General features: G+C 39.5%; 1 protein-coding gene and 1 long non-coding RNA gene across 12 annotated transcripts in view; one reads left to right on the forward strand and one right to left on the reverse strand.

Annotated features, from left to right (window-relative positions):
- Positions 1 to 9,101, forward strand: part of LOC138763945 (uncharacterized) — a 69,517-nt gene extending 60,416 nt beyond the window's left edge. Inside the window, exons 3-4 of the long non-coding RNA XR_011357914.1 lie at positions 6,105 to 6,281; positions 8,678 to 9,101. This is a non-coding gene — a long non-coding RNA (uncharacterized lncRNA). The remainder of the gene's footprint in view (positions 1 to 6,104; positions 6,282 to 8,677) is intronic.
- LOC138763897 (microtubule-associated serine/threonine-protein kinase 4-like) overlaps positions 1 to 20,313 on the reverse strand; it is a 588,435-nt gene that overhangs the window by 363,726 nt on the left and 204,396 nt on the right. The window lies entirely within an intron of this gene.

Consider the following 20,313-nt stretch of genomic DNA (forward strand, 5'->3'; position numbering starts at 1 on the left):
TGGAACGAGGTTGGGGAGAGGAAAGGTAACCAAGGACTGGAGCTGCAGCTCCTTGCAGACCATGTAAGGGAACGAGAGCTCAGTGTACTCCGGATCATTTGGGAGGCAGAGGTGTGATGGACTGAAGTTATAAGGAAACAGTCACCCCAAGAGGCAGCAAACTGGGTGACTGTTAGGAGAGAGCAGGGAATAGGCAGTCAGTGCATAGTCTACCAGGGTTGTAGTGGTCAGGTCTTTGGCACAGAGTCTAGAGCTTCGGCTCAGAAGGGAATGGAGGAGAAAAGGAGAGCTATTGTAATTGGGGATTCAACTGTCAGGAGACAGATTGGAGGTTCTATGTACAAAATCGAGACTCCTGGATGGTATGCTTCTTCCCAGGTGTTAATGGCACCAGGTGCCGTGAACTGGGATTCACTGTTAGTGTGTTGTGCTGATGGCTTGCTCCACTCCCATCTGCTCACATATAACCCTGGTTTCCAACCTAAACCCAGAACCCTTCCGAAGGCCACTGTGAGACCCTACCCTATAAGCTAATAAAAGCGCTTCTTCTCCTTCCAGTCTTGAGAACTTTTATTTGCGCTACAATTTTATTAGCTTATTCCCTAAATGATGGAAGCGCTACTCAAGCCAGGGGTGCTGCTGATATACCCGGATGTGGCTGAGGAGTTCACATACTGGCTAGACTGCTTCCAGGCCTACCTGAACGCGACCACACCAATAATCTCAGGAGGTCCACACTCGTTTAGAGGGTAGGAACGAAAGAGTATGCAGTGATCAGGAACTGCTCTACGTATGATGCTGCCATTAAGGCACTGAAGGCTTGGTACCTGAAAAGTCGCAAAACGAGATGCTAGCAAGGCACCAACTTGCTCTACGTCGCCAATTGCCAGGAGAGACCATCGATGACTACTTGTTGGATCTGTGGACGCTTGCAAAGAAGTGCAGGTACGAAGCGGCTATGGGCCGTTGCCTCAAGTGACCTGCGAGCCATGGAGCTCATACTCACCACCCCCATTCAGGGCCTCAGGGGATGCATGGAGCTGCAGATTCAGCCCTCCTCCTCTCCCTCACAAGGTGACCAGGAGACCCAAGGAGTCCAAGGCCTCCAAGAGCTAAGGTACTCCACCAGGATCTCCAGACCCCCAGACCATTTAAATCTGTAAATAACTATATTTTTCGGCTTTTTTTCTGAATCCATGTTCTCTGTCTTCATTCACAGAACCTAAATTCTGCAGGAAGGGGTGAATGCAATGAACTGGGATTCATTGGTAGTGTGTTCTATTGATGGCTGGCTCCACCCCCATCTGCTCACATATATCCTGGCTTCCTGCCTAAACCCAGAACCCTTCTGAAGACAACTGTGAGTCCCTACCCATAGTTATAAGCTAATAAATGTATTTGTTCTCCCTCCAGTTATGAGAGCTTTTATTCGCGCTACACAGTCAGGGACGTTTCACATCAAATCCAAAGCATTTTCAGATGGGAAGATGAGCAGCCAAATGTCGTGTCCACATTCCTTAGGAATCTGCTCTAAATTGATGGGCCCCCTTTCATGTCAAGTTTTTGTTTCTTTCATCCCTCTCTCCTACCAACTAGGTAAAAATATTAAAGTAATTTTAGGTGAAAGAAAAGGGCTTCTACTAAAGTGTGCTATGGCCCGAGAGGGGGCAGTGTAGGGTCCCTATTGAGAATGGCTGTCGATAGGGCTCCAAATAGCCCTCAAAACAGTGAGAAACAGATAAGCAGGCAGATTTTGGAATGGTGCAGAAAGAACAGGGTTGCTGTTATGGGAGACTTCAACTTCCCAAATATTGACTGGCACCTTCTTACTTCTAGAGGGATAGATGGGGAGAACATGTCACGTGTGTCCAAGAAGGGTTCCTGACACAGTACATGGACCAGCTGACTAGAGGAGAGGCCATACTGGATCTAGTACTGGGTAATGAAACTAGTCAGGTGGGGGGAGCATTTTGGTGAAATTGAACACAACTCCTTCACCTTTAGCATAACTATGAACAAGGATAAGAGCAGACAAAATGGTAAAGTTTTTAACTGATGAAGGGATAATTATGATGGTTGTAGGCAAGAACTGGGAAAGCACAGAAGAAATGTGGAGAATGCTGAGGGACTATCTGTGCGAGGTTTGGATAGGTTTGCAGCACTGAGTCAGGGAAAGATAATAAGAAAAGGAAACAGTGGTTGGCAAAATAGGTGAGGTATCTAGTTAAGAGGAAGAAGGAAGCATACACAAAATTTAGGAAGCAAATGACAGGAAAGGCTCATGAGAATTATGAGCCAGGAAGGAATTAAAGAAAGAAATTGGGAGAGTCAGAAAGGGGCATAGGAGGGCCTTGGAATGTAGGATGAAGGATAACCCCAAGGTCTTCTATGCATCTGCTAACAGGATGATGAGAGTGAAGGTAGGGCAACAAGGATAAAGAAGGCAACATGTGCCTTGTGGTGGAGGAGGTAGGGGAGGACCTAAATGAATACTTTGCTTCAGTGTTCACCAGAGAGAGGGTCCTTGGTCAAAGTGAGGTCGGTATAGAACAAGCTTATGTGCTGGAGCATGTTGAGATTAAGAAAGAGAATGTGTTGGATCTTGCTAAAAACATTAGGATTGATAGATGTCACCGGGAGCAGATGAGATATACCCCAGGTTACTACAGTAAGTGAGGGAAGAGAATCTAGGGAGCGTCGACAATGATCTTTGAGTCCTCCCTAGCCACAGAGGATATACTAGAGGATTGGAGAATGGCAAATATGGTCTCATTATTTTAAAAACTTAATAGAGAGAATCCTAGGAATTGTAAACCAGTGAGTCTTACATTAGAGGTGGGCAAACTATTGGAGCAGATTCTTCGGGACAGAATTTACGAGCACTTAGAGAAGCGTAGTCTTATTAGGGATAGTTAGCATGGCTTTGTGAGGGGAAGACCATGTCTCACAAGCTTAATTAAATGTTTTGAGGAAATTACAAAAGAAATTGATGAAGATAGGGCAGTAGATGTGGTGTGTATGAATTTTAGTAAGGCATTTGACAATGTATTTCAAGGTAGACTCATTCTGAATGTCATGAGGTATGGGAACCCACGGAACCTTTGCTGTGTGGTTTGCCTGCAGAAAGCAGAGGGTAGTAGTGGATGCAACGTATTCTGCCTGGGGGGGTCAGTGACTTGTGGCATTCCGCAAGGATCTGTTTTGGGACCTCTGCTCTGGTGGAAAATTGGCAGATGGAGTAAAATCAGGTTATGTGTGAAGTAATGCATTATGGAAGGTCTAATATGAAGGAAGAGTATAGGGTTAATAGGAAGATTCTTAACAATGTGGAAGAACAGAAAGACCTTGGGGTCCAAATCCATAAACATCTCTCAAGGTAGCTGTAAAGATTGGGTAGTTAAGAAGGCTTATGGAATGCTGGCCTTCATTAGTCAGGAATTGAGCTGAAGAGTCGAGAGGTAATGTTGCTGCTCTACAAAACTTTTGTTAGACCACACTTGGAATAGTGTATTCAGTTCTGGTTGCCTCATTACGGGAAGGATGTGGAAGCTATGGAGGGAGTACAGAGGAGAATGTTGCCTGGATTGGAGAACATGTCACATGAAGCAAGGTTAGCAGAGCTAAGGCTTTTTCCTTTGGAATGAAGAAGGATGAGAAGTGACTTAATAGAGGTCTACACAATTACGAGAGGATGGAAGCCAGCACCTTTTTCACGGGACAAGAGTAGCAAATACCAGAGTGCATCCATACAAAATGATGGGAGGTAAGTTTAGGGGAGGGGAGTTACATCAAGTTTGTCCTGTTTTTTTGTTTTGTTTTGTGTGTGTGTGTTTTTTTTAACATGGAGAGTATTGGGTGCCTGGAATGCATTGCCAGGGGCAGTTCTGGTACAATTGGGACATTTAAAATCCTCTTGGACAGGCACACGAATGAAAGAACAATAGAGGTTTATGAAGTAGGGAAGGTTTCGTTTTTTGAGTAGGTTTATATTGCTCAGCACAACATCATAGGCCAAATGGCCTGTACTGTGCGGTAATGTCCTTTGTGCTAATGTTCATTCAAACTACTCAGGTGCAATACAAGGTGCAGTTCCTCAAGTTTGTGTTTGGCCTCATCCTGGCAGTGGACTAAGCAGAACGCAGGTATATCGACGTGGGAATGAAGGGGAAATGGAAATAAAATGGATTGTAAACGGGAGCTTCAGAACACCAGCCATCTCTTTACTTTCACAGATGCTATCTGACCTGCTGAGTTTCAATAGCAGTTGTTTTTTTTTACTTAAGTGTTTACTTAGTTTTGATTGCTTTAGAAATATGAGAAACTTGATCTGCAAAGTTACAGCTAGATTGTGAGGGGTGGGGATAGTGGACAGTGAGGTTGACTTTCAAAACTTGGAGCAGGATCTGGACCAGCTGGAAAAATTGGCAGAGCTAATTGGGCTACAAATTGGCAGATGGAATTTAATGCAGACAAGTATGAGATGTTACAGCTTGATAGGACAAATCAGCCAAGACTTACATAGTAAACGGTAGGGCACTGAGAAGTGCAGTAGAGCAGAGGGATCTGGGAATACTGATACATAATTCATTGAAAGTGACATCACAGGTGGATATGGTCATAAACAGAGCTTTTAAAACACTGGTTTTGATAAATTAAAGTATCGAGGGCAACAGTTGGGATGTTTTGTTGAAGTTGTTTAAGACATCAATAAGGCAAGATTTGGAGTATTGTGTACAATTTTGGTTACCTATGCACAACAAAAATTTCAATAAGATTGAAAGAGTACAGAGAAAATATATAGAAGGACCTTGCCATCCTTTGAGGTACTGAGATATAGGAAGAGATGGAAATAAGCAAGGACTTTATTATCTGGAATGAGAGAGAATGAGGGGAGATTTGATGGAGGTGTACAAAATTATGAGAGCATGGACAAGGAAATGCAAGCATGCTTTTTCCAGAGGTCAAGTGAGACAAAAACATAGAAACATAGAAGATAGGAGCAGGAGTAGGTCATTCGACCCTTCGAGCCTGCTCCGCCATTCAATGAGATCATGGCTGATCTTAAAGTTCAGTACCCCGTCCCCGCCTTCTCTCCATAACCTTTAATACCCTTATACTGAAGAAATAGATCTAATTCCCTCTTAAATATATTTAATGAACCTGCCTCTACTGCCCTCTGTGGCAATGAATTCCACAGATTCACCACCCTCTGGGTAAAGAAATTCCTCCTCATCTCGGTCCTAAATGGTTTGCCTATTATCCTCAAACCATGGCCCTGGGTTCTGGATTTTCCCATCATTGGAAACATCCCATCTGCATCCGTTCTGTCCAGTCCTGCCAGAATTTTATATGTCTCTATGAGATCCCCTTTCAATCTTCGAAAGAACCAGATGACATGGATTAAGGGTGAAATGTTTAAGGAGAACATTAGGGGGAATTTCTTCACTCAGATGCTGGTGAGAGTTGAATGAACTACCAGCAGAAGTAGTGAATGCAGGTTCGATTTCAACATTAGAGACAGTTATACGAGATGGGCACAGAGGGCTGTGATTCAAGTGCATAATAATTTAGCACAGATAAGATGAGCTGAAGAGCCTGTTTCTATAGATCTATGATGTGTCAGCAAACAATGGTCTTTTTGATGCAAAAATCAGAGTTTCTTCTTCCAATTCATAGTTAACTTGCTATAAATTACATCCAGGCAGGAAGATCGCAATGGAATTCCTACATTGAAAAATAATCGACAAACAACTTGTAAGCGAGCTTCATGTTCTTGGCAATTTGTTGACCAATGTACTGAGACAAAACACCAGTTTGAACTTGTCCACAATGGCAATATATTCTCTTAAAACTTAATTCAGTAAGCACAAACTGAAGCAATACTTTTAAAGGTGCAATGAAAAGCTTAAGTCCTATTTTTTGCTCAAGTTAATTCAAAATGTTGATCTGTTTGTGAAAGATAATTTCATATCTTAGTGTTCAGCACTGAATCACATCAAAAATAATCGATACACACTGCATGTGAGGAAACTGGTGTGATTAAAGGACTGCAACAGTAGGGTGCCTGAAAACGATCTGAACTGGGAATTATTTAATGTTGATAGGGTTTGCAGGAAGTGGAAGGAAAACAGCATGTCTGCATGTGATGAATGGAACACAGGAATACAACCTGCATTGATGTGAAATAATGGAAGAGAAATAGCTGATTCTACCTCCAAATTTAATTTGGTTGCTTACGGCAATTTGCAGCATACTTCAATCACCAGCTTTACAGCTTAAAAGTAAGTTATAACATCCCAGTCATCCTAATATGGAGCTTGGTGACTCATGAACAAAGTTTCAGTTTTCAGCACGGTTTTCTGCCTTTCATCACTATTTCCAAAAAATCCACTCGAATGCTGGAGGTTGGCGATGGTTTTTCACATGCATCTCCCATTTCTGCAATGGTGAAGTAGGGAGTGCTGCATAAACTGTCACGATTTTTCAAACAATTTTAGATCAATTGATTGAAGTCTACATTGAATTTTAGAGTTGTATAGCATGGAATACGTCCTTCAACCTTATCTTGTCCATGCTGACTACCTGAGATGCTCCCATTTACCTGTGCTTGTCCCATGTCCACATATTCACCAAAATTCTGGCTTGCTAAACTTGAACAGGAACAGTGACAAAGTACCTCTTTGGCTCCAGCAAGCAATAATTTCAGTGTATATATACATTGCACAATATACAAGACAATAAACTCTGTCATTATCCCTCTAAACTTTTCTGATCCATGTGTTCGCCCGAGTAAAATGGTTCCATGTAAATGTACTGTGACCTGTGTGTGACCCTGTACCAGCCCACAACCAACTTACTAAGAATACATATACAATATTTTAACTCGATAATTTACTTTACTAAGACATTTTTATAAGAAATATAACTTAACCTAAATATTACTATTAACATAGATCCATACCAATTCCTTTTATGGCTTTATATCACTCCACAAGGTCACTTCTCAGCCTCCAATGCTTCAGGGGTTAAAATGAGTCCCAAACATATCTAGTCTCTCCTTATAACTTAGCTCTTCCAGTCGTGGTAATATCCTCATTTTTTTATGTACCCCATCCAGTATAATGACTTTTTCCTATAGTATGGTGATCAGCATTGAACATTAAAATCTCCTTAAGATTTCATCTTAAGTCAAAATTTTATTAAGTGGACACTTAGAGACACTTAAAAACATACACACACAAAACCCAAGAATAAAACAAAGTAGATATCTTTTGTAGGAGAAAACCAAAAAACTGCAGATTCTGGAAACCTAAAATAAAAACAGACAGTCGTTTGTCAGAACAGGGAAAGAGACAAATGAAACTTATTAGACTGAAGGGATGGTGGGCGAGGAGTGTTTCTGATCTAGTAAAACCATGGGGATAAGATAGACACAACATTACCAGAACAAATGGGAATGAATGTCAGCAGTTAGAGAGTGAGAAAACAGATAAAAGCACGATTCGGATGGGCACCCAAAATAGAAAAATGGGAAGTAAACTTTTCCTAGAACGGTGCAGGCCGAGGAATACTCAGGTAACTGCAATTCAAAGCTCAGGAGGTCACAGAAATTTGTAGAGTCAATTACACAACAGGAGTCAAAATTAAATTTAAAGCTACTATAAATAATGTGCTCAATGACTCCCTTTTCCCCTCCTTTTTTCTTCTCATCTCTAGTCATCTTTTTGCTTTCCTGACCAAACATTCAATGCATTAAAATACACGAAAAATAACCAAATTACACAGCTGATTAAAAAAAAATAAAGGGCTAAAAAAATTCATGAGGAACATCAGATGTCACAAATTAATCATTTTGGGATACAATACTGTTAACTGAAACTTCCCCCAACAAGGTTAGCTTCCATAAGTAAAACCAAAAATACCATAAGACCGACAACACAGGACTGATGGCAATACTCAAGCACTTGCGAGCCAAATGGGTTCCAAACCAGGTTGCCCTGTTAACATAAGAAATAGGAGCAGGAGTAGGCCATCAAGCCCGTTCTGCCATTCAATGAAAAAAAAATCGAACCAATCTTGTCTTAAATAAATATACCATAAATGAGAACTGATACAGAGGCCAAATCTGGTAAAATTTATTTACATCAATACCTGCAATCTCAGATACCTGTTGGATGAGGGTGAAAGGAAGATAGACACCCTCTATCCAAGTAGGAAATCCTTCACGCAAATAGACAAGTACATCTAGAGACACTGGTAAGGATTTGCAGAAAATGTCAATGTTGTGAGTCAAACCCAGAAAACACAAGACCAGTGTTTGAAACAGTTGAATCATCACACACTCATTTTTTTAAAAATAATTTATTTTTGATTTTTTTCAAAAATATGCATAGTAACATTTTAAATATACAACATATTAAACTTTTTCTTACAAACACAACCAACAAAAACAAAACAGTCCCTCCCTCCATACATACAGATCTGTTCACCATCAGAGCTTATAAGTATATAGAGTACAATTGAGGAAACTACATTATTGTATGTATAATAGTTACCTTTATACCCTTTTTTATTTCTTTTTATTACTGTATTTGGGTCCATATGTGGTCCAGGTATGACTGCCAGACCTTTATAAAAGTGTCATATTTATTCTTTAAATTACGTTTTTTTTCCATAGCTATGCAGCTGCTCATTTCCACAGTCCATCGTGCTATAAGTGGAGAGGAGTCAGACTTCCAAGTGGTCGCAATACATTTTGTTCACTACCATCTGCTCGATCTATTCAAGGGGAACACTGCTGACATCTGACTATTTGTTATTATTTTAGCTTGTGGTTTATAGTATAAAGTTTTTATCCAATTTATAAATGTTCTGCCTATACCAAATTTTTCCAGTGTTTTGAATAAAAAGGGCCATTCCAAACAGTCAAAAGCGTTTTCCACATGTAGGGAGACTAATACTTGGATTTTGTTCAGATTTTTCCATGTGTATTATATTAAATAATCTTCCTAGATTATTTGAGGAATGCCTTCCTTTATCAAATCCTGCTTGATCTGTTTTGGCAAGTGTTGTCCTAACCTATGCTTTCGCTAGTATCTTATCATTAGCATTTAACAGGGATCTTGCCTGTATGACAATGTTTTTAGTGGGTCCCTGTCATTTTTGGTAGCACAGTAACAATCGTGGTTGAGAATGATTCTGGGAGGAACTATGTTTCTACAGTTGGTCCAGGACATCTGTTAAAAGGGGCATTAATAATTCTTTGAATTGTCTATAAAACTTAGGGGAAAATCCATCCTCTCCCTGTGATTTATTAGCCTGTAGGGTGCCCGAGGTCTTTTCGATTTCTTCCTGAGTGAAGTGAGTATCTAATTCTATCCTTTCTTACTCTTCTAGTTTTGGCAGTTCGACATTCAACAAAAATTCTTCATGTCATTCTCATCTCCTAGTAATTTAGATTTGCATAATTTTGTGTAATATTGTCTAAAAATGTCATTAACTTATTTTTGCTTATATACTAGGGTACCTGTATCTGTTTTTATAGGATTTATCATTCTTGATGACTCCTCTGATTTAATTTGACAAGCTAAAACTTTGTGTGCCTAACTCATAGTATTGTTTCATTTTTAATACTGCTTTTTTTCTGTCTTATATGTTTGTATTGTAGCTTAGCTTTTTATTCTCCAGTAATCTGTATTCTTCTTGTAGTCCTGTTCTTTGACTTTTTTTTCTAATTCTTTAATATCCTTCTCCAGACTATTTACTTCTGCCATATGTTCCCTCTTAAGATTTTTTTTATAGGATATAATTTGTCCCCTTAAATATGTTTTCAACATATCCTAAATCAGAAAACTATTATTAGTAGATGGCAGATTTGTTTCACAAAACATTTCTGTCTCTTTACAAATTCACAGAAGTCTGTTCTTTTAAACAATGTAGTATTGAGACACCATCTGTATACATTCTCTTGCTTTTCCATTGTTGCTATAGTTAATATTAATGGAGAGTAGATAGAGGCCTTGCTAGATATTCTGTTTTTATCATTCTACTTTTTAAACTGGGAAGACATTAAAAATAAGTCAATCCTTGTATTTGAGTTGTGCACTCTTGAGTAAAAAGAGTAATCTCTCTCTCTCTGGGATTTAATTGCCTCCAGGCAGCAATAAGATTTAGATTTTTTTATATATAAAATTGTGGGTTTTACTGCTTTCGGCCTCATTATTGTTCTTGCCGATTTATCTAGTAATGGGTCCAAACAGAAATTAAAATCTCTTCAAACCAATATATTTCATCTTCCCTCTGCTGTTTATAAGAAGATGTCCTTCATAAAAGCTTCATCAGCATAATTTGGAGCATAAATATTCATAAATGTCTATGCTTCTCCATAAATTTTATAGTGTGCCATTATATACCTTCTGGCTTGATCAATCAAAGTATCTGGAGTATTTTTATAATTAGAATAGTCACCCTTCTTGCCTTTGAACCAAAGGAAGAAGATATTATTTTTCCCATCCATCCTCTTTTTAATTTATCATGTTCTAATTTGGTAAGATGTGTTTCCTGCAAAAAGATTAGATTCACTTTTAATTTCTTTAAGTATGCCAAGACGCTCTTCCTCTTCACCATCCCATTAATATTAAGACCAATAAACTTTAATGTTTTATCCATACCATTTTGCAAACAGATATTGTACAACAATAAAATCTTTAATTTTTAAAAATACTGTTGGGTGGAGGGCAACAGGGGAAGAGTGGGGAAAGTGATGGGGGGGAGAAGGGCGGGTGACGGGAGAGGAGAAGGGTGGATGACAGATGCAGAGAAGGGTGGGCGACAAATCGTGGAGGGTGACAGGGGAGAAAGAAGGGCCAAGGTGGGGACATGACATGGAGAGAGGGAGGCTGGAGGGGGGAGCGAGCGAGGCAGGAGGACGAGCGAGGTGGGGGGTAGGCGAGGCGGGGCAAGCGCGACGGGGAGAGTGAGAGGCAGTGGGGAGAGAGAGAGAGAGAGGAGCGAGATGGGGAGAGTGAGAGGCAGTGGGGGAAGAGAGAGAGAGAGGTGGTGGGGAGGAGAGAGAGGCGCTGGGGAAGAGAAGAGAGAGGCGGTGGGGGGAGAGAAAGGCAGTGGGGGAAGAGAGAGAGAGGTGCGGTGGGGGGGAAGAGAGAGAGAGGCGGTGGGGGGAATAGAGAGAGAGAGAGAGAGAGAGAGAGGAGCAGAGATAATTACACAGTTCAGCAATTACCTGAAAGCTCATTTATCTCAGTCTCTGATATTTGCTTCACTTATATATTTCATAGTTTAGTTTCTGTTTCAGCACCCAAGTTGATGATATGCAATGAATGATTGGGATGAAAATATTAAATATTTGGCAAAAATGACAATTAAATCTAATTTTTGGTAAATTCACAATGCCAGTGTAATTTTTATAAATTACACATGATTAGTGTACATTTAGAGAGCAAAGTAATCTGCTCCATTTCGTTCTGCAACAGTGACGCACAATTTATACAAGTCCTGTACTTTCCAAAGTAGTATTGATTTAACAGAGGGTAATTTATTTAAATTAACACTATGAAAACAGAAGTTCAATTAATTAATTACAAAAAAGTTCTTCTACATTTATTCAACTGAATGGTCTTGGTGATTCAGTTGAACCACGATTTTCTTCCCCCTCAATCTTGCTTCTTAAATTTTTGGCATCGTCACAAGAACACAAGAACAAATAGGTCTTTTCAAGTCTCTCCTACCATTCAACAACTTCTCCTGGCAGGTTACGAACATATTTTTCTTTTCATGTGCATTTGAAGGTGACCCACAAGCTGTCAAATATAAATCATACAACTCAAAGAAGTGAATAAAGTGCCAAAGGCGAAGATTTGTCAGTCAATCCTGGTTGAGCAAGTGAACGATTGGTGAAAACAATGGCAGGGGCTCTTGGATAGCAAGGAAAATAAAGAGCAGTGGTTTCTGTCAACTTTGTGCTGGATGGAACTGCAATCTTCGCCAAGTGTAGCGCTGAGAATTATGGCTGCTTTGCAATCAATAGAGAAAGCAGAATTGTACAAAGGGAGCATGGGATTGGACTCTTCCAGGATGTGGCAGAACACACACATGTGATCTACATCATGTGGCATGGCACCAGGTCTGGGCGTGAAAGTTGCTCTTTCAGAAAAGTTCCCGCAGGGCGAGATACTGACATTCATAAGAAATACGAGCAGAAGTAGGCCATCCAGTCTGTGAGCCTGCTCCACCATTCAACAAGATCATGGCTGATCTGATGATAGGCTCATCTCCACCAACCTTCCCATATCCCTTAATTCCTGTAAAGTCTATCCAACCTTGGTATCTTTCCACACCCCCAAACCCCACGACATCAATGCAATTTACCAAGATCGTTGTTTAAAGAGGGATTGCAAAAATCAGGGTGGACCTCTACCACCCTGCATGCAACATCTTCCAGCTACTCTCAACAGGAATTAAGTATCAGAGCTGGAACCACCAAATTGAGGAACAGTTTCTCCTGTGGACAATGAAACACCTGGATGACTGCTAAAACAATCCTCCATGGCTCTACTATGTATTAATAATATTTATTTTAATAAATATACATCTTTACTATATCTATCTTTACATCTCTACATCCATTGTTTGTCTTTATGTGTGTAATATCTGTAAGTGTGTTTTGCACTGTGAACCGGAGAAGGCAGTTTTGTTGTACTGGTACATTGGGATGACAAATAAACTTGAACTTTTATAACAAAGCCGAAGTCTGCCAATAAAGATGTCACAGGCACAGTCATGCCGATGGTAGATTTTTAAAAAACTGCTACTATCCTGTTGAAGATGAAACATTCTAAGATATTTGGACAGATAAATGGATAGGAAAAGTTTAAAACAACATGAGACAAATGCAAGCAAATGGGACTAGCCTAGCATGCTAACGTAGTCACCACAGATGAGTTAGGACCTGTATAGTTCTCTGGCTCTATACTTCCACAAGGCCATTGGGTAAGAAGTTCCACAATTTTACTCAGCAACAATGAAGGACCATCTACACACTTCTGAGTCAGGATGGTATGTGATGGAGAGGAAATCTGGAGCTGGCTTTCCTATTCCTCCCCCCCCCCCCCCCCATTGTTTTAGGCCTCTTAGAGGTAGAACTAGTGAATTTATGATGAGCTAATGGAGTACCTGTGTGATTAACTGCAGAGAATTTTATAAAAAGGATACACTAAAACCACTGTGCACCAAAAATGGAGGAAAAGGACACCAAGGGTGAGTGTTGATGGATCCAGAATTGTAGAATTTCTGGAGAGTAGCTGGTGTTGTGTTTGTTCTTACAAGTGGAGAATATTTCACTTCTCATTCCTCAGTGTTGGGGCAGGTCTTGCCACATCCAAGATGGTCACCAATAACTGGAAAATTTACTGATACATCTTGAGGTGAAATTGCAAAGTGAGTCAATGCACAAGGACCAATAAGATATCTTGTTACCATTTGGTGAAGGATGGGATGTGGTTCCATGGAGCATCTTTATTGTAGAAACAAAGTTGTCCCACTATGCCAACACCAACTACTGTACTTCCCTATAGTGGTCTCATTTACTTACATTTGGCAATTCAAGTGCTTGTCTGGATACTTCACAAATGTGAAATTATCAGCAGGGATCCATTGGGTCAAATGGACTTTTCCTGTGCTTTAAATTTTATGTAATTTCATTGAATAAGCAAGATCACACCATGGCATACATGCGGTTGCCAAGATAAACAGCTGAAAACATATGCAAAACATTTCTGGGAAGGAAGAGGCAGCTGTTTTAAATCGCTATGTCTGGGAGATGTCCTGAAGGCTTATGGTTTCTTCAGACGATCAGTCATGAGACAGTTAAATGATCCAGCATTCCATTGTGATAGAGTCAAAGGTATATAACCAGTTTCCTGATAGACGGCTCATGAGTGCAGCTTTCATTGATTAATTGTGAACTGTTGTTTCATGCTGTGTTGTCAACCTCCAACTGAAGACATTAGGCTGAAGTGTTGCCACAGGCATTTGAGAAGGTGATGTTCCACTCATCCTTCATTGCTACTGTGCAGAAAAGCCTCTCTTTCCGTGTTTCGGTGACAGGTTATTATATTCACCTATGCACATTTAATTCAAGATCATTATTTGCTTGCTCTAACAGCACTTACTCAGATGCATAACCCTGGCACTCTTCTACCACGTTAACAACCTGTTATTCCCATAACCATCATCAGTCAGTCTTCAACAGTTTGGCTTCTTGTCACTTAGTTTCACCATGGTGGCAGACATGCTGCACAGAATATCTGCCAGGGCAGATCACTGCAAGGATTACCACTGCCAATCTGTAGTAGGCAATGTAGCTATGGGATATAGGTAGACTGATAATGCACAAGTGGTTTTCGCAAGTCTTCACCTTTGGGCAACATTTCTTCAAATGCTTTAAAGATATAATCTTACATTCAATTTCCAGCTTCCCTGATCCAAGGTCAATCGACGTTTAAATGGCTGCGAAGAACTAGTGCTGTAAAGGTTTACACACGACATCCAAATGCCCGAAACAGTAAGCAGAATCGTATTTGTTAGTTCACAAGGAAAAAGTTGGAACTCAAAATAATATCAACAAAGTAACCTATATCCTTGATAACAACCAAATAATTACACACATATGCAAATCCCAACTACATCTAGTCATTAAGAGGAGCTCAATAAGCTATTAGCCTGAACACATACGACATCTACTAAATAGCTTATTATAAACTCCTGAGCCAATTGAAGGACATGAAGTTGCTTAAAATTTCACAGCTCCTGTGATTCTGAATTTATCAAAAAAGTTTACAACTATGATAGATGATGTAATTATTCAAGACTACATCAGATGTGCCCTTAAGATAAAATCCAACATACTTGAGACCACATTAAAATGTAAAATTAATTTTATTAAAATTAATCCACCTCATATTACAAAGCAATTATTTTTCTCAAGGAGAAGTCAATTTAATAAACTTATTGGTGATGTGTTAATCTGTAAAAGATTTGGAAAAAAAAGTTTCTTTTCTTTAAAAAGAGACCTGTTTTTGAAAAAAAATTAATATTCTCATCATAGAACACTTCACAGGAAAGCTTGCAATTAAGATCTCAAGCCTCACTATAATTTTCTCTGGGTAGCCTTTACAGATAAAACAAAATGCGCTGAAATATGATGGAGATTATGCTGATAGCCTGTGGCAAAAATTGCAATTACACAACAAAACAACCATATGACAAGTAATGAATTCTCAACCATCTTACACCCACAAAGATAACGAAAGCGACAGAATCAGATATGATCAGATTGCAAACGTTGACACTTTGTTGATGTCAATGTGACAGGAAGGAGCATATCTCAGAAATGGAAATATAAAATAAGCCTTGAAAGACTCCATTTAAGAGTTTTGCTCAGCAATAGAATTCATTTTCATTTTGCTGAGGATACTGCCAGCTTTATGAATAATTTACATTCTCACTTGTCATTCCAAAAAGATCTCTAAAAACCTAACAGATTCACTCTCAGTTATTTACTTTTAATAAATCTATAATATTTATCATAAACAGAGAAATAAAGAAAAATTGAGAGACTTGGATGGCTATAAAAACATGCCAATACTTTCATGTAACATAATATAATCAGATATGCAGAAGTGCTTAACAATGGATTAAAAACTTGCTCTTTCAATCATTCTTTAACTCTGAAATTTGGTTTCTGCAAGTTAGACGCATTCCATTTTAACCGGGGATTTAAAAAAATCTTTCCACCACCCCTTTCCCCTCCCCCCCCACCCCAAATTTTAAGCAATAAGGCTCAGATTAAGCCATAATTTTAAAGAAGATGCATTTTGCTGAAATAATCTGGCACATTGTCTAGTATTGCTCATTAAGTAATTTCAGCGGCATGTAAATAATGCTCTCAGAATCTCATTGGCCAACAATGGACATGCCCTGATTACAAGTACAGTACGTTACACATCCTAATTCACTTCCCTGATGGTCATACAAACTTCCTGCGAGCTTGAAAGCAAAACATTGTTTGTAGCTTTGTCCTTCGTACTGCTTGCCTTTCAATCTTGCACATGGCACATCATAAATATTAGACTCTGGTTTATTCTAATGTTGATGCTACATAAAAACAGAATATGTAATTTGATAGATAAGCAAAAGAACATTGCTAGAGGAACTCAACGAGCCAAGCAACTTTTTGGTGAGGGATGGGGTGGGGTGGTGGTTAGGTGGCGGTGGGGGGGGTGGAATTGTCAACGTCTCAGGGAGGGTAACTCGAACCCTGTATCTGGACCAAGATCTGCAGTCTCTTGTGCCTCTGCATTTTGTTATAAGTGATATTCTAAGTGGCTATCAAAATTAAAAGCTTTCATTTGGAAATTTACAAATGCTCAATTTACTGGTTTCACTTTAATACCAACACCCTACCTTTGATTTATGAAGCTCCATTTTTTGGCCATAATGAATACTCTCTTCCCATTGGACTGGAAATCCAATTGTGTACTTCCCCACCCCCACAACCAACTTACTGTTTCACATAAAATGTGTTCCAAGAATGCATCTCTTTTGTAAATCAAAGCATGGTTGCATAGCAAACATAATAGAAAAGTGGCTTAATCAAAATGTGAGTTTTAGGAGGAAGAGGGAGAAGTTCAAGAAGGAAACTACAAGTGTGAGGCTGCGGTTGGAGACATAGCTGCCAATGGGGGATGATAAGGAGCTTTCAAAGGGTCAGGGAGGTTTCTGATATTTGAGGACCTCGTTTGAGAATTTTAAATGTGAGGAGTGGGGGTCAAGACATGGAGAAGAAGACGAGACACCAAACAAGACCCTGACCACAGAGAATAAGTGGAACAAAAGAGTTGAAGGAAGGCAGCCTTTTCAAGGTGAGGAATTGATGCTCAACTGCAGATCACATGGGATGCTAATTCTACAAGTGGCTTGGTGACTGCTCTTAGAGAGTTAACATGTGGGAGGAAGGAACTGCACACTTCCGTAAATGCCTTCTTCAGGTTTGTTCCGTCTTAAGAACATAGAGGACTTCCTTCAGTTCTTTGTGAGGTAATGCTACCAGTTACAGCAACTTGCATTTAAAAAGTGGAGCACCCCCAAACATTTCACACAGAGCCATTACACAAAAGGTAAGATTTAAGGGAGAAATCAAGGGACTTGGTTGCTGGACTCCTGTAATTGACAATTACAGTACAACTCCAATTATCTGAAATCGAATTCTCCAAAATCCTCATTTATCTGAATTTTTTTAAAAATTTGGATAAATGAGAATATCCAAAACAAATCAGAAATCCTCATTTATCTGAATTTTTTTCCCCAAAACCAAACTGACCTCATAGGTTGGAAAAAAATTCACTCAACATGAAATTAGAACAACGATTGTCCTCATTTCAGGAAACTCCCTCCCCTCTCTCTTTCCATTTTTTCTTTACCTTCCCCTATTGAATTTTTTCTCCAACTCTCCCCCTCAAACTGTGTGCCACTCTCTTCCAGCGCAAGTGGATGGAAGAATCCTTTGTCCCGGCATCATCAAGGAAAGTGGCCTCCCAGGAAGGAGCAGGGCCTTGGGCTCAATGGTGTTCCCTCCCTTTCCCTCCTATCCCCTTCCCAGCACACTGGAGCACCCAACACTGACTCCAAACCCTCCCCTCGGTGTACTATCGCACACGGGACCCCACAGTGTGCATTGGTGATAGGCCTAGGCGAGGATTCAGAGTGAGGACTCAGGTGTCGGATGCTCCGGTGACTGGTGAGTCAGGAGCCCGCCAACTCACCAGTGAGTGTTCCATCATCCCGGAAAGCCTCCTCAGGGGATCAGCGGCTGCAGTGGGGACATGTCATGGATCAGCAGTGGTGGTTGGAAGGTCTCGATAATTGGCAGCCACGTTGTGGCCAGCATTTTTTTGGTGAGAATTAAAACGTTATTTTAATACTTTAAAAAAGCCTTCCATTGTTGGTTAAACATTGAAAGAAGTGATTTGCTGTTGCTACTGGGTTGTTTTTAAAAAATGATCAGTTATTCAAAAAAAATGTTTATCCAACATGGGCCCGTTCCTGACCATTTCGGATCATCGGAGTTGTACTGCACTTCAATTTACATCAACCCTAGTCACCTGTTAATTCCCCAGATTCACCCACATGTCTGCACAAATACATAATATTTCATACAATTTAGGTGTACGTTAGGATATTTAAAAGATAGATTATTCTTCATTTAATACTTTTTGCTTTTAAATAACTCCATTTAAAATTTATGTCAAAATTGAGATTAGCAATGAAAGGAATAGAATAGAAATGCTTCATCAGGGAGATTGGATTAATTTTCTGAGACTTGTTAACAGAACAAAGCTGTACTGCTGATTCGAGATTAACTGTGTGAGATAACACAATAATATGTTAACATAGTATTTAATCATAATATTTTGAAATTGTTAATTATTACCAGGGAACTTTAAAATGAAGTCAAAGTGGAACAAACTGATAGCCTGTTTAAGTATGCTGGGACTGAATGTACAAAAGGAACTTGAAGAGTCATTTCAACCAAATGACTCCTTGAGCTGAATTGTCTGAGGAAAGGGAAGGAATCAGATGCCTGACAACAGCTGATCACAAGGGCTTCAGTACCATTTGTTGAGACAATTTTAGTAACGTTTATAGGAAATGAAGAACATCAGAGCATTGACAAGGGTTGGCAAGAAGCTAAAGTAAACTGCTCCTTGAGAGAAAACAACCATAGATAATCACCGACTTTTATTTCTAAGATTGCTTCACTGGAAATGCAGCATTGCATCTCCCAGTTATCATCAAGATGTCACAACTTGAAGCTTGACATGAATAATGATTACATTTAAAAAATACAGAAGGAATCACACCTGATTTGACAATACACGACTACCACTATATCGCAAGCTACCATATTACTTTACCAACAGTTTTATTCTGTACAGGTACTATGCACACTGTAATTCTAACAGTAATTGTTGACACCAAAATCACATACATAACTTCATCTACTGTCCATGATAGAAATTCATATTCCTGCATTATCATTGCTATGGCTTAAGCAATAGGAATGCAAGAAAATCAGATGAGGACAGTCCCTGTCTTTGGAGTCAGCAAAACTGTTTAATAAATGATGACTCATCTCCTAACATCAAGTTGGAACAAAGCAGAGTCAGCTTTTCTACAGCCCAGATATTCCCATTAGCTTTAAGTGGCATGTTAAGTTGCTTCATGGCATTTTGGTCTGTGGGCTAGAAGGTTAAAATTCCCACTTACTTCTGCATTATCAGAGTTGCTTTCCTTTCAATTAAAATTTCAACTGCAGCCATCCATGGAAGTAGTGTACTGTAAAGCAGGCAGTTTCCAGGATGACCTGTAAAGCAGGCAGTTTCCAGGATGACCTGTAAAGCAGGCAGTTTCCAGGATGACCTGTAAAGCAGGCAGTTTCCAGGATGACCTGTAAAGCAGGCAGTTTCCAGGATGACCTGTAAAGCAGGCAGTTTCCAGGATGACCTGTAAAGCAGGCAGTTTCCAGGATGACCTGTAAAGCAAGCAGTTTCCAGGATGACCTGTAAAGCAGGCAGTTTCCAGGATGACCTGTAAAGCAAGCAGTTTCCTGGATGACCAAAACACCACCAAAACAATATAACTGTTCATTCATCACATGGCTCCTATTCCTGTTATGTTCAGGCAGCAGCTTTCAGTGCAAAAACACCTTTAACAGCTGTAGCTCCCCATAAGTGAAGCCTGTCAAATTCAGTACAGCGCAAAGCAATTTTGCTTTGACAAATCTGTCTGTGTATTAAGATATCTTCCCACAGATGCAATATCTTTTTCAAACTTTATCTATATGGTTACCACAAAAGTCTTTCAAGAATTAAATAAACAAATAGAAATTATATTTGAAAAGGTAAAATGTCAAAAGTATCTCTAGAAAAACTAACATGGAAATATGAATTGGGAGGTTTGCACCTTCCTAGCTTTAAGAATTATAATCAAGTAGGTCAATTGAGGGATCAGGAAAACTGGCGTTGGTCAAAATATGGACGGATAAAACAAGAGAGAAATTAGCAGAAGAATTTATTTATAAAAGGGATTTAAAGTCAATAACTGGTATGAAGGAGGCAGCTTTGCTTAAACATTTTATTACCATCTGAAACAAGTTAAATAATGAAATAGGAGCAAAAGGAGGTGTATCACCTAAAACACCTCTAATTCAAAATAATCTTATATCTTGTACTGAAAATA

This window comes from Narcine bancroftii, chromosome 1 (genome assembly GCF_036971445.1).
Source record: "Narcine bancroftii isolate sNarBan1 chromosome 1, sNarBan1.hap1, whole genome shotgun sequence".
Classification (NCBI taxonomy): domain Eukaryota; kingdom Metazoa; phylum Chordata; class Chondrichthyes; order Torpediniformes; family Narcinidae; genus Narcine; species Narcine bancroftii.